This window comes from Oreochromis aureus, linkage group 7, assembly GCF_013358895.1.
Source record: "Oreochromis aureus strain Israel breed Guangdong linkage group 7, ZZ_aureus, whole genome shotgun sequence".
In the NCBI taxonomy this organism is placed as follows: Eukaryota; Metazoa; Chordata; class Actinopteri; order Cichliformes; family Cichlidae; genus Oreochromis; species Oreochromis aureus.
The window spans coordinates 31,162,443-31,178,635 of NC_052948.1; the positions used below are offsets into that span (position 1 = coordinate 31,162,443).

At 38.7% G+C, this 16,193-nt stretch overlaps 1 pseudogene; it reads right to left on the minus strand.

Moving 5' to 3' along the window:
• Positions 1 to 1,423: 1,423 nt before the first annotated feature.
• Positions 1,424 to 14,423, minus strand: LOC120441078 (annotated as a pseudogene).
• Positions 14,424 to 16,193: the final 1,770 nt, after the last annotated feature.

A 16,193-nucleotide genomic window follows, 5' to 3' on the forward strand; every position in this document is an offset into this window, starting at 1 on the left:
AGTTGAATGATTATTTTCTTTGAACTCTGACTGTAAATACTTGGATAATTTAATAGAACAAAAATTACATGCACAGGGTGGTTAGCACTGTCACCTCATAACAAGAAGGTTCTTGTCAAGAATTGCTGTGTGGCAGGCAGGAGATTGGACCCAAAATGCAGGACTCACAACACACAGAAATGAAATCAAAATACAGCTTTATTGACTGACTCAAGGAAATTATACAAAACTAAACTGGACTTGAAAAATATAAACTAAACATCACAGAGCAGCACCCAAGGGAACACACAGCATGAGGGAGAACACAACACTGACAAAGAGAAACACAGGGCTTAAATACACTGAGGATAACAAGGGCAATGAGACACAAAAGGAGAGCACAGCTGGGAGTAATTAGGCAAGACGAGACAAGGGAAGCAAAGTAGAAACAGGAAACGCACCAACTGAACTCTAGACATGTAAACTTAACAGTAGTGATGGCCAAATGAAGCTTTCTGAAGCACTGAAGCTTGTATTGAAAAACGGTTCATTACTCGAAGCTTTTCAACACAGTCCTCTCTGGTGACATCTTGTGTCCAAAAATATGAAGAGCAGCTTGAATCCACAAAATAAAACAAACTGCTTCATAATGATAGCCCACTCTACAGAGTGGAACTCTGTCTCATATTGGGCTGCTGTTGTGTTGCTTTGAACGCGTATTTTTTGGTGCTTAAAAAATGTAGTTTATTTGTTTAATAAATAATTTTGCCCAGTAAACTTTCCTTGTGTGAACATGCACCATGGTTTGGTCTTTATTTGCTTGTGACTTCTTGATGTTGGTAAATACAATAATTGAAAAATACCACGTTACATATAACATACATATAATAATGCACATTATGCAGTATGCTTCTGCTGTGAGGTCCTGCCTCCATGTACTTATGCAATTAATCGCTAGACGGGTATATTTATAAATAATATTATATTAGGGAAATTTTCCTTTACATAATTTTGACCTTGGGGTAGAATTAATTGTGAAATGGAAAGGGAAAATGCTTATGAACTTGCAAATTAAAAACATGATGCATTTAAGGTAACCCTTTTTCATTTTTATTTAAGAAGAGAATTTGTTCCACTGTGCGATGGCCGAACCTGTTCCTTTTCGTGGAGATAATTTCTCCTGCCTTAAGAAAAATCCCTTCACATGGCACAGAAGAGGCTGGAGTGCAGAAAAACCGGTAGAGATGCAGTTATACATTCTAACTGGGCCCCACAAACTATCAGCTAAAGGGAATAAATAAATTAAAATGCTGCACATTTTGTAGACTAACATTTTAAGATTATTTTGAAAATAAAATATATCTTTTTATAACATTAAATGTTACGAGTCAAATGGAAGTTTTTCTAAAGTTATTTAATGATATTTATATTATGAAAAGCAGATTTTTGACATTTTAAGTTTTTCCCGTTTTCAGATAAAATAAACACGCGCAAAACAAAAGCAAACACCCAGAACACAAAGCTGGAAAACCCACCGACCAAAATCAACTCAAAATACTCCCACACAACAGAACCAAATCTCTCAGTAGAAATATCAGTGGTTCGCTATCTGTCACCATCAAAACACTCCACAAATCCCGCGAATGATTCACTTCCTTCCATTTGAATCAGGTACCGAAGCAGTTACGTGCGTAATGAAGCTTCGGACGTCACTGGTCACGTGACTTTTGCCAAACGAAGCAAGCCTCGACACAGTGCTTCTGAACCAGTGTGTTGTTTTTTTCGACACATGCTCCGGAGCGTCAGCTTCAAGCGGGCCATCACTACTTAACAGAGAGACCTGAAATGTGGGACAGAAAGGCACAGAGTTAACACCGGGAAACCAAATAACAAAACCTAAGAACTAGAACTCAGGAAGTACTACAGAACTAGGGAGCTAGAAATACTAGGACAGAAACCAAAACACAAACAGTCATAAACCATGATAAAATCAAAAATAAAAGTACAAAACTCAAAACACTGGGTCACCGACCCAGGACCGTGACAGTTCTAGGTTCAGATCCACTCTGTGGCTATTCTTTGTGCAGTTTGCATACTCTCTCTGTGTCTGTGTGGCTTCTCTCTTACCCGTAGAGGTGAATGGTTGTCTGTCTCTCTGTATTAGCACTGCAACAGATTGGAGAACTGTCCAGGGTTTACTCTGCCCTTTGAGAGCTGGGATAGACCCCAGCCCCACTGTCACCCTGAACTGGATAAATGTCAAAAGATGGATGGCTGAAAAATTACATATTTTAATTGATGATGAATTAATGATGACATTGAGGGTTATATTTTAGAAATGATAAATCACACAAACTGAAAATCAAGATTTTAATTCAGTTTATTAGTTTGAGTATCTCAGTGTGTTTAACTCCAGTTAGCTCAAAAACACAGAAACGGATCAAATGCTTCACAGGAAGATGGGGACATTTTATTATGTTGATGATACCCTCCTGTTTCTATGTGTTGATTAAAGACCACATCCAGCCAAATACTTTGTGAGATCATGAGCCTCAAAGTTATCATGCAACAACCTGGAAGCAGATACAAGGATCATCAGTCCAGTGAAGCAGCACCATCACATCACATCAGATGATCATGTGATCCATTCTTACCAGACTCTGATGCCTAGAGGATCCCTAACAACCTGCTTGGCACAGTTTATTGCCATGTTGACATCTCTCAAAAGCACTTTGTTCAAACAAAGAAAAAAATGAAGGGAATTATGGCAGGGGCGTGGTCTCTGGCCTGCTGCAGAGGAGGGGTGATGCAGTGTGTGGGGTTGTGTTTGATGTTGACAGTGACGAGCAGAGACACAGAAGGGAGCAGCGAGCCACCAGGGGAGTGTCTGTGTCCCAGGCTGAACAAGCAAAACCTCAGTGTGTTTGTGTGTGGCAAATAAAAGGGCTGCTGCCCAAATTGACCATCCTGTGTGGCGTATGCTTTGGGGAAGAGTTAAGTGTGACAGGAATTTCAAAAGTACCGATGAGAGAACAACAAGTATAAAAATAAGGGAAAATGCTGTAAATGAATCCATATAAACTGCTAATGGTGAGCTGAACTGAATTTGATAACTGTCCATTTACAGGTTGAGCTATATTCCTACCCTTACCTGGACACTGGGGAAATAACAGAGGTCAACATCTGATTTTTATGCAGAAACCAAGATATTTTTTAAAAAATGAATCAAGAACACTAACACACATATTTTTGTCCCCAGTCCAGGACATGAAGTTTTGGTAAACAGTAGTCATTCTGTAATTAATAATTAGAATGAAGTTACATAGCTTAAGATAGCACAACAGGAAACACGAGCTCAGTTAACTGTGGTGATAACCCTCTGTTCTCTCTGTTAACTCTCTGTTATGAGAAGTCTTGGCAATCAGAGGCAAACTAATAATGATCACATGACCTGCATTTTTTTATCAAAAAATTCTAACTCTAACTCTAATTATATATTTCTCCAAAAACATAGGGTTAGAATTGGTGTCATCACCAGTGATGGCTTTACAGAGTTCACAGGGTTAACACTGGTCAACTAGCCAAGATTAGAGGGCTAAGACACTCTGTATGGCAGAAATATGAAATTCATTTTACTTCATCGTCCAGACAAATCCTGTTGTATTCACCAGTGGATTGGATCAGTATAAGTTAAGACCGACAGATATCAGTAAAAATGCTTTTAATACTGATTACGCTTCAGGCTTTATTTTTGGGTGAAATTCTAACAACCTCTGTTAATGACACAATCCAGTCTTAACCAGGTCATCGGCAAAACTTTCAGGGTTAAAATTTCACTAGCTCCCGGGCTTGGCAGATCCCCGTGTACTAAATAGGAGTGAAGAAGTTAAAGAATTGAGAACAAGGAGGGAGGGTGGGTGGGGCACGTAAACGAGAATGAACAGCTTGCAGAACTGGGGGAACCTATATAGACGACAACCGGAAGGAGCGTGTTTGGAGGCGTGGCCCCGCTCCTGAAATTCCGATACATAATCTCCAATTTTTTTATCAACAAGGTCTAGAAGCCTGAAATCCTTCTTTGCAATTTACACATGCAGCCAAGTCTAGCTTGGCTGCAAGTCTAGCTTGGCTGCATGTGTAAATGAGCTTGCCAGCTCCTTTAGATTGCCAGGTTAGACCCTCTGTCAGACCATAGTTTTGACACCCCTATTCACAGAAATTACCCTCCAATCAGTGCCCAACATCATTAATACAATTATCCATCCTGCTGTCACTCACAAGTAGGTCACCATATTTATCCATATATATAAGCTGTGATAGCAGCATACTGCAGGTAGAAGTGGCAGATGTTGCACTAAAACATACTATTTTAAACTAAAAGTAAATTCTCTTGTACATAGGTGGGTATTCGGGATATACGGAGCCTTTTTAGGTGTCTATAAAACAGCTGTCTACGTCCAGATCCAGCACACATAGAAATATGTTACCATACCAGTGGCGTTACATTCTGTTTGGGTCTCCAAAACCTGCTGAGAGCATCACAGTTAGGGAGAAAAGGGTCAAAACTACCAGTATATAATAAGTTGCTCTGAATAGAGAATCATAGAGTATTACAGCTTTAGCCCTTTGAGATCTTAGTCGTCATTGGTATTGTTACGGGTAAGAAATTGAGGATGAGAGTAAAACAATGATGGTCCAGAAGAGGTCAATCAAACAATTGATTTTAATGAATGCACGCAGCGTGGAGAGGTGCAAACTGCAAAGCAGTTGTACATCTCTACCCAAAATACACTCTAGATTGCTTTTATAACATCAGGGTATTGTAACGCCCCTTCTTGCGTTTACAAGCACATAATTTGCATGTACAGAACATTCATGTATTTTAAGAATTAACTGCAACATAGAGGTTCCTCCTTGTGGCATACTCTTAAGAATATGGTGATGATCTAAGGCCTTTGAGGTCACCATGGACTGGACATCCTTCCGTCACCTGTAACTAAGCAAACTCAAATACCACAAGAAGCTGAATACATTCAGGCCTTTGCTCAGCTACTTTTTTACTATACCAATATACTCAGCATATGAGTTATGATATATATATATTCAACTCAATCATTTTAAAGTAGTTATAACTGCACCTGTAATAAAAATATTAATATTTGATTATAATAACCCCTATAATATAAATTATAACATAATGCCAGCAGCTTCAATAAACACTTTGATGAAATGATAATTACTGCAATGATAAGATGATGGTTATGTAAAATAATCCCTGTAATTCCACAATTCCCCCTTTTGACGTCTTCCAAAGACGTCACTACACCATTCCCAGGTCCACTACCTTCGCTCTGACCCTCTCTAGCCGCCCCCTGACTCAGCTAATCCGACAACAACCTCATGTCCTCTAGGTGGTCCAGCAATAAAACACCAGCTCCCACTTGAAAACACTTCATGCTTAAGTGGTCTGCTCCTTTTCTGGGTCCCTCTCTAGTGGAAATCTTCTCCTGTAAGGGATAGAAAACAAACAACCTTTCTCTGCTACACCTTACTAACTTACTGTGTTCATCTCAGGTTCCTGTCATTATTCAAAGTTGGTTCACAATATCATATCAGGCAAAATCACAAACCCTACTGCCACGTCTGCTTTGTTAAGCTCTTCAGTTAGACTCTGTACCGGTTTGCCAATCTGTGTGTACATGCCTCTACACTTTTAATGTCTAAATGCACATCTGGATGTATGTGCACTTGTATGTCTATCTGCATCTATGAGTCAATAATTTGTCAGATATAAGGCGTTAATGTGAGAAATGTTTCCTGACTATTAACTCCTGATACTCAAGGAACTTTCCTGTTTGCCGAACTTCCTAGGTTTGGCCTTTTACACTTTTACTAAAGAAATTTTAACAAAGCCCAAAGAGATTTTTATTTTGCTCCTGTGCTTGACAGGTTAAGCGAAGTTGTTTTTTGTTTTGTTTTGAAATTTTTCCCTTCTGTGTGTGTGTGTGTGTACATAAGTAAGAATACGATAATCAACATAAGATCCCTGGTTTGCAAATGTTTTTCTGCCCCCGCTGCAGGGCAACATCCTACATCATTTTGTGGTGAGTCTATGTTGGCTAGTTTAATGCAAATATGTAACAGTTGCTTCATTACATTGCCCACTCAGAGTTGCGCAGTTTCAAAGTATGTGGAGAGTTCAATACACATTTCTTGGCTAATTATTTTCCCAATAAAAGTGAAATCACACATTGCATTTGATTTCACTTATATATTATCATGTTCTGGGCTCTATCCATTATATTAACTTTATTCAATCTCAATACTCTTTATGTGTGTGAGCAACGCTTTTAGTCTTATTAAACACAACCCAAGTAAAATGCACACCATCCCCATGTCAGCCTAAATCTCCGCTAAAAAGCACACTTCAAAATTTTCTATCTGGATTTACGCCTCTTTTGGCCTCAAGCATATACATAACATGCCAAGGTTACTGTTAATGCCCGTTAGACAAGTTTCCATTATCTACAACATTTTGTTTCACCCGGCTCACCCTTACACATTTCTTGTTCACTTATTGCATATTTATCTTTAACACCATTTACCTCAGTAGTTGCTAAGCAGAAACAAAGCAACCTGTGGTCCACCATTACCCTGTAAAATAAACCCCTGTCATGATTGTGTCTGTAAGCATGTTTTGCATTCATTCATTACACTCCACGCCATTCCTACAAGTTAGGAGCTGTAAAGTTGAAAGCTACATCAAGTCCAGGCCTCTGGCCTGGCCTATATATAAATCATGTGTGTTTGTAAGCATGCGTGCAATTCACCTGCTATGTTCTCATCTTCCCTCAACATGTATCACCTGGACACTCTCACCAGTGAAGCTTAAAACCCTCTTGGATAGAACATCAACTCTAAACAAGCACAGTTATGCATTGTGTATAAAATTAACTCAACCTCATGCTAACCTACATAAGTACCTGTCTTAAGAGAGACCTCTGCACAGCTCAGACGCCAGTTGCAAGAGCTCTCTAACATTAGAATCATCAGCTGTGACTTATATAGTGTTATTTCGGTACTTTATACTTCACACATTTTTGAACGTTGTTTATATGGGGAGTTCCTCTTTTTGTCTATATTTATTAATATGCCTTGTGTACTAAAGCTTCCTGTTTTTCAGTCTGGCTGAGCACTCGTTTGTGAGTATAAACTGGCCTCTACAAGCCTTCATTAGCAGATACACATTACAAATACTTCATATATACAGAGAAAACCCAATAATCCACATTTCACTATTTTGTTCTTTGGTTCAGATTTGGATTCTGTATTGTTCTTTATTTATTATTATTTATATTCAGATTGTTTTTGCTAGTCTTGGTTTGTTGTTGTCTGTTTGGGAGCTGACATAGTCTCTATAAATAAGCTTCTTTTGGTGGAGTAGCATCAGGAGAGAAGCTCCAGAGAGGCATCTTCCATGTTAAACACTAAAATATAACATAAGAGATCTTCTCAACGTGTTGTATATTTTAATATTTCCTTATTATTTTGTCATAAAATAAATCAACCAAATAACTTAAGCTGTGTGACAGCACCTTGCGTTCGCCAGGCTGTGAACTGCCCTAAATCTACTTGCTACACCCCCTTTCACCTAGTTTAATTTTTTCAATCCTAATTTAAACTATTCCTGACTTCCCTCAATGCACACTGTAAAGTGTAAAAAATACAATTAGCTTTCTCCTGGTAAAAGGTCCTACATTATTTTCTCTACCTTTGGAAACATCCTCTATCGAGTTAACCCATTTCATTTTTCAAACTTAGGCCTGATTTCTTCGCCCCCTTTAACGGGTAGCGCATATCCGGTCTGAACACTGTGTTTGGGCAATTTACGAATTGTTGCAGGATTTCTATGTTATGTAAAGTTCCTCTCATCCCTTTTATGCTTCCATTATAACCTGTGTCTAACAAGCTTTTGATCTTCTTTGTAATATAAACAACTCGGTGTATTTGTGCTCTGTTCTTCTCCTTTCTCTCGTCTGATCATCTCAAGTACGTCCTGTACCAAATTTGCTTCCTCTTTTCAAGCCCCACATTTAATTACAAGCTCAAACATATTTGCCCTATATTGCTGTCTCGACGTGTTTCCTGTCAACTTAACAGAGTTATTCTCAGAACTCAGAGCTGAGGTTCCCCTTTTCTAAGTCTGTCTGTTCTACAAGAGAGCAAGTCGGTAAACAAGTTTATCATCACAAAGGTTATTAGGCAAAGGTCACGTAGACATTTGCCTAGTAACCCTAAAAGAACACATTTCATGTAGCTAATCGCATATATTAACACCCCCTTTTGTGACACATCTCATGTGTTACAAACTCAAAATCCTTCACTCGAGCTTAGGAAATTAAAAGAAAAAGTTAGTCCTATCATATTAGGCATACATGCTCCGGCCCTTCAAACCTGTATTTAAGGAATGAAATCAAATTAATCATCATGTCAAATCCTTTCTTGGCTCCATCCACAGCCTGCATCCTTGAAACGTCCTAGAAACAAAAACCTGTGTGTTAACCAGAACATCACCTTTTATACTCAGTTTCTCCACTTCATCCAACCTGTAATATAAAAAGTTAAAACAGAACAATTATCAGTCATATGTCCAACCTTAGTCCAGTCTTTTGTCAGTGTCCAGTCGGTCCAACCTATGGTCTGCCTCGTCCGTCCATTCACCTGTCCATTCCCACACATTCACTCACACGCATTACCATCAGGTATTGCTGACAGTGGAGACTATCTCGCAAATATTCAGTCTTCACTCTCAGCAACATCAACTCATTTATTTGTTTTACTTTGTTTTTAAGAAAATAGTTCTTTCTGCTTTTAGACTGGATTGGCTCATGGCAATCCTTTTACTTTGTCAGCGCTATTATCCACTCTTTTGCAGGCCTGCTTACAACAAAAATGAGAAAAAGAGAGCTGAGTATTAGCTCATCAAAGTACAAAACAAAATCACCTGACAGGTTTTTCTTTATAAGTGCACTGTTACAAAACCCCTTAAACATGTCCATGTTTATTAACACTCCCTCTTTAAAAATAAAACAACAACCTCAAAAATCTTCAACAATCTTAAATTTCACCCATAGAACACACCCAAAACGTAAAAAGCTACACCGTTTTGTACACGAGATCCCCTTTAAGCACTTTACCAAACTCACATTCAACCTTAACATATAAGCACGTTCTCACAATATGTCAACACTAATTTATAAACCTCTTAATCAAATTTGCACCTCTGAACAATCTACCCCTCCTTTAAGGCCTCAATCACACACACACAGCAACCTCCTCTGTCCACATTCACACAAGCTCTCAAACTTTTTCCATACTCAGCCATATCTCAACAATTTAACTTGGCAAAATAAATACATGTTTAAACTTTATCACATTATTCGATTATTTTCATTTTCTTTCTATACTAATCACTTACTCTGATCAATCAGTGCAAGAGCACTCCTGAGTCACTCTTATAAACACTTTAATCACTTTATTAAACATTCACACCATTCTATCACTCATACAAGTAGCAAGCAGATCTTCATTGCATATGCTTATGTTCTTAGCCAGGTTTTTAATCAATATCTGTTCATTAAGCTTCAGGAGCTTGTCTTTATAAGGTTAATGCATTTTCTGTTTGTGTGTGTATGGGTATATGTTATTTTGCATCTATGACTTCACAGTCTCCCAGACTTCTTCCCAACTCTCCAGTTAAGCAGTCAGTTTTCTTTTTCCCCGAGTTACTAACCCACATTTTGATTTCCCACCTTAAATTACCGCCCTCCTGGTCTTCAGCCAGGAGCTGGGGCTTGCTTTTCAGGTTCCTGGACACATCCTGCTGTGAACAATTCAACCAGAAACTTGCCTTAACTTATCCATAGATGTTAACCTCTAACTTTCTTCCGACTGCTGCTGTGGAGAGCCGGTCCAAGTCTGCTTTACTCCTGAAAATAACAAAACTAAGACATTTTCATTATTATCACAAGTGCTTAAATGACCCGTTTCTTTTTCTAGTCAAAATACCAATTATGTCATGTATGTAAGCGTGTTCTTCCTTGCGTTATGTGGTCATGTAAATGCAGTGTAAGCTGTTTTCTTCATTGCATCCTTATGTATTTATTGCATTTTCATGTATTCATTTTTAATTTATGCATCTTTTCACTGAGCTCTAGATTCAAACTATCTCACTTCTGATTCATTTCAAAAATAATCTCACATGTAACAATTTGTATGTGTTTTCTATTCATTAATATAATTGTCAGTTATTTTGATTATCTTTACCTTTTGTATTGTCTACCTCTTTGTTGTGATGTGGTGGACATCCCTAAACAATTCATGAGTTCAGGTTTCAATTTTCAATCCAATCATCTCCTATCTTCTCGCAGTCAAACTCGTCCAGCTTCATCTCTCACTGGTCCTCTCTGCACAATGTCCTGTTCGGGCTTCAAAGCTCCAGCGAACACAGTCTCAACTCAGCTGTTGTCTTCTTCTCTGTTTCTTTACAGTCTTTCTTTCAGATTAAGTCCCAGCATGGCAAAATATCACTCAATGTCCAGTGCTCTTCCACAGTTCTTTATCCCACTGTTCAACTGCCCAGCCTGTATTTTCACAGTACATGTTACATTACACTTACATGCTGCTGCTGGTCGTCAGTCGTCATCAGTGTTACTGGATCAGTGGCACTGCCGTTTGCCTGCTGTATTCAAGTCCACGATGTTCTATCTGTCTTCATCAGGCGATTAACTGTCCTTTGAACTTCTTCTCGGGGTGAAGGACAAAGTAAGAGCTCAAGCTGCACAATTTCGAGCCAAAGACTGGCTTATTTTCTCCCAATTCTTTTAATCTACTTTTCTGCTGCTGAACTCAAGGTTGCAAAGTTGAAAGACGCCCACCTGTATTGACACACTAAACCATATAATTAGTAATATATGCATTTTTCTTAAAGGCTTCATTTGCTTCATGTGCCTAGAGTTAACTCATCTATCTCTCTGTGTTCTTTCTGTACACACTCAGTTCCCATATATGGGCATGCACAGTTCCTGTTCACTATTTCCTGTCGCTGCAGCCCCGGTACATAGAGCAATATTTCCTGTTCCCCAAACTAATCTAACTCCTTTGTTTTTTTGTTTTCTTGAATTAAAAACACTTTCAAACTTTAGCACATCCTACTTTTCATCACACAAGAAATATATTTCACACTCCTTTATTCCATACACACCTTTTAAATGCTCTAACCTCTTTCAGACGCCATAACTCGTCTCACACGCACTGCCTTTCTCTCTCTCAGACTTCCCTTTTCACTTACTCAGAGAAATCACCCAGTCACTCAAATCAAATACTGACAGCATTCACACAGTTAAAATCACACAAAATACGCTTTCATACGAGTATCTTGGACATGCCTTCCATGATCAGAAAGAGCAAGTCAAAAGAAAAAGAAAAAGAAAACTGAAACCTCTCATAACATCACTGAAGGTCAAATATCTTCATAGACCCAAAAGTAAGCATATTATTTCCCTAGTCAAAAGTCAAACCGTTACTCACAGTAATTTTTAATCTCACAGCCTTTGTGTTTTGAAACTAAAAGAGGAAGGAACAGCGCCCAATTTAAACTGCGCATGTTGTCACTCAACAACACACACACAGAAAATGTAACTGTATATATTATCTCCAACTGAAACAAAACCCATCTAAAAATCCTAAAACATCTTACTTCGACACCCCAAAACACACATCGCTTACAGACATCTTTATTAATTAAATTATCTCAAATTCAATTTCACTTGTCAGAACCCAGGTAACGGTCTTAAGTATCAACAGTTTATGTATCCTATCTCAAAACCCAAAAGTCATACAGTCATGGCAAGAAATAAAACTTTACTTACAATATTGTAATAAACAACTCCAGCGTCTTAAATACAGGCATCAGCCATGTGTAGCAGTCCCTATAAACTTCCTATCAGTCTTACACAGTTTTACCTAGTACAGACACGTGTCAAGCAAACCCCATACTCATATTCTACAGTTATCATGAAATACTTATCATAATCAACAACAGTCACACAAATATAATAAACATAAACTGCATTTCTTCCTTAAAACACAGATTGAAGTCGTCCTTAACCCTGGCTCTGCAGTCAGTCATTAGCCACTCATTAGTAAACAGGAAATGTCACTCTAAATAAGTCACAAGCATCTCATTTACATAGACACAGACACACTCTCAAAATATCCAGCGTGCTGCAGTGCCCGTGGCAGACAGAGCCTATATACAAACATAGAAATTATAACACAGAGACGTCTGATAAATTAAATAATATTTACAAGGCCTTAAATTGCACAACCTACATAATTTAGACAAAATTTGAATTAACCCTCCAAGGGACAAACTCCAAGTTTTTGATAATCAATGACAGTCTCAGTTCCAAACTGTATCTGCTCTAATCCCTAAATATCCTACAGAATTTAGACAAAATTTAAATTAACCCTCCAAGGGATAAACTCCAAGTTTTTGATAATCAATGACCCAGTATCAGGTCCAACCTGTCTCTGGTCTAATTGCTAAAGTTCCTAAGTCAATTTAAAAGCGTCCAACGCCCAAGGTCCAACCTTTACTACCCAAAAAAGCGCAAATACCGTTCCAAACGGTCAAGTGGTCCAACCACTAGTTATTTTAGAGATTCCCAAGTCCTCCCCGGTCACCAACCGTACTAACCCTATTCATGATAGGTCAAGGATAACCGTCGTCATCCAGGAGGGAGCGTTAACTCCGAGAAAATGCGCTTCTTAGCAGTCCAACTGCCGTTCTACAGAAATTTGTAATACTTTAAAACAACAATCAACACCTCAGAACAAGTGTATGACCGACGCGCGGTCCAACCTTATAACCAATTGGGAGTGTAATCCACAAAACGACCAATTACCTATTATTCTAAATTCAGTAGTCCAACTACTTTAAATTCTCTTTCCTTAGCAGTCCAACTGCATTTAAATCCTCGTAGCAGTCCAACTGCTTTTCCTTTAATCAGTACTGTCACTTAACCTTACATTATCATTACTTCAACTTCAATTCTCATGAGATTTTCACCAAAATCAAAACAGACCTTTGCCAGTAATTTTCAGTGAGTAGACTTTCAATTTTGTCAGAACCAATTCAGCACTGTTTGGAAATAATTCAACAGGTAGTGCCTTACCTTTGAATAAGCCGGCTTATGTCCACTCACTTCGACCACTGACTCGTGTCTGCTCGTTCGAGCGCCTCGGACCCTCTCGGTCTCAATCTCCAAATCTCTCCCCTCAACCCTCGGCCAATGCACCAAATGTTACGGGTAAGAAATTGAGGATGAGAGTAAAACAATGATGGTCCAGAAGAGGTCAATCAAACAATTGATTTTAATGAATGCACGCAGCGTGGAGAGGTGCAAACTGCAAAGCAGTTGTACATCTCTACCCAAAATACACTCTAGATTGCTTTTATAACATCAGGGTATTGTAACGCCCCTTCTTGCGTTTACAAGCACATAATTTGCATGTACAGAACATTCATGTATTTTAAGAATTAACTGCAACATAGAGGTTCCTCCTTGTGGCATACTCTTAAGAATATGGTGATGATCTAAGGCCTTTGAGGTCACCATGGACTGGACATCCTTCCGTCACCTGTAACTAAGCAAACTCAAATACCACAAGAAGCTGAATACATTCAGGCCTTTGCTCAGCTACTTTTTTACTATACCAATATACTCAGCATATGAGTTATGATATATATATATTCAACTCAATCATTTTAAAGTAGTTATAACTGCACCTGTAATAAAAATATTAATATTTGATTATAATAACCCCTATAATATAAATTATAACATAATGCCAGCAGCTTCAATAAACACTTTGATGAAATGATAATTACTGCAATGATAAGATGATGGTTATGTAAAATAATCCCTGTAATTCCACAGTATCCACCCCAACACTAATGTGTGCTTTAAACCTAGGTGGTCAGAATATTATTACATTTCTCAAGCTCTCCCAAGCCTGGAAGTCAGAGAACAAAGAAAGTAACAGACACCCATCAAAGCTATTCACCCCCCACCCACCCCTAAAATAGTCAGGGTCAGGGTAACACATGTGATGATGACCTAGACCTCAGAGGGTTAAATCTAGCACTGGAATCATTCAGGCCACATGATGACCTGTTGTGTCTCACTACTGACCATTGCAGTCAATAGTCCATCCATTTTTTGAGGGGATGATGTGGTCATTGCACCACCCGCGGCTATTTATTTGAAAGATGCCAAGTCAGTGAATCCATCAGTCTTGTGGTTTTTGCTCATGGTGTTATTGTGTGACTCCCATTGGGTCAGGCAAACCCCTGAAGACAGAACAGAAGCGACTGACATATAGACAATGTAAAAGTCAAATATCAGGGATCAAAACAACTCTTTCTTAATTACCAACTTTTCACATAATGACAATTGGTCAGAATACCATTCTTGGCATATTTTAAAAGCAAGGTGTACTACTGGTGTCATTTTCTGATGCAAGAAAGAACAACTGCCTAACCTCCATGTTAGGAGGTAAGTGTGTGTCAAGGTTATCACATGACATCCTTAAACAATGCTGAATACATGCATAATAGCAAACTGCTATCTACAATAAACTTCTCTAGTGTTGGTTTGGTTACCTTGGTTAACGGTATTAAAACATCCTGTAACAGTAATAACACAAGCAGAGCACATTTTGAGTAAACATTGGTGGTGGACAGATCAATCCAAATATCAGTAGTATCGATACAATGCTGATATTGGTATTGAATCACTACAAGTGTCCCTGTCCTGCTCTGTTGTTGTGCGACAGTCACACAACTCAGAAAAGGGCAGTGCCACGAGTAGAGGTTATTAAAACACTGCAAACGATGTGTATTGAAAGGAAATTTTCTACTGTGCCATCACCACCAACTTATATAAAGATATGAAAGACAAAAAAAGGCAAACAATAACCAGGTAGCTCACATAGTATGAAAGAAAAGTAAAAGGTTATAAATCAGTTTAGCAGTACTGTGGTTTTCTCAAACTTCTATTAATTATTATTATTATTTACTACAAACCGGATTCCAAAAAAGTTGGGACACTAAACAAATTGTGAATAAAAACTGAATGCAATGATGTGGAGATGGGAAATGTCAATATTCCATTCGGAATAGAACGTAGGTGACAGATCAAAAGTTTAATCCGAGAAAATGTATCATTTTAAAGGAAAAATATGTTGATTCAAAATTTCACGGTGTCAACAAATCCCAAAAAAGTTGGGACAAGTAGCAATAAGAGGCTGGAAAAAGTAAATTTGAGCATAACAAAGAGCTGGAAGACCAATTAACACTAATTAGGTTAATTGGCAACATGATTGGGTATAAAAAGAGCTTCTCAGAGTGGCAGTGTCTCTCAGAAGCCAAGATGGGTAGAGGATCACCAATTCCCACAATGTTGCGCAGAAAGATAGTGGAGCAATATCAGAAAGGTGTTACCCAGCGAAAAATTGCAAAGACTTTGCAGTTATCATCATCAACTGTGCATAACATCATCTGAAGATTCAGAGAATCTGGAACAATCTCTGTGCGTAAGGGTCAAGGGCGTAAACCCATACTGGACGCCCGTGATCTCCGGGCCCTTAAACGACACTGCACCACAAACAGGAACGCTACTGTAAAGGAAATCACAGAATGGGCTCAGGAATACTTCCAGAAACCATTGTCAGTGAACACAATCCACCGTGCCATCCGCCGTTGCCAGCTGAAACTCTACAGTGCAAAGAAGAAGCCATTTCTAAGCAAGATCCACAAGCTCAGGCGTTTTCACTGGGCCAGGGATCATGTAAAATGGAGTGTGGCAAAATGGAAGACTGTTCTGTGGTCAGACGAGTCACGATTCAAGTTCTTTTTGGAAATGTGGGATGCCATGTCATCCGGACCAAAGAGGACAAGGACAACCCAAGTTGTTATCAACGCTCAGTTCAGAAGCCTGCGTCTCTGATGGTATGGGGTTGCATGAGTGCGTGTGGCATGGGCAGCTTGCATGTCTGGAAAGGCACCATCAATGCAGAAAAAATATATTCAGGTTCTAGAACAACATATGCTCCCATCCAGACGTCATCTCTTTCAGGGAAGACCCTGC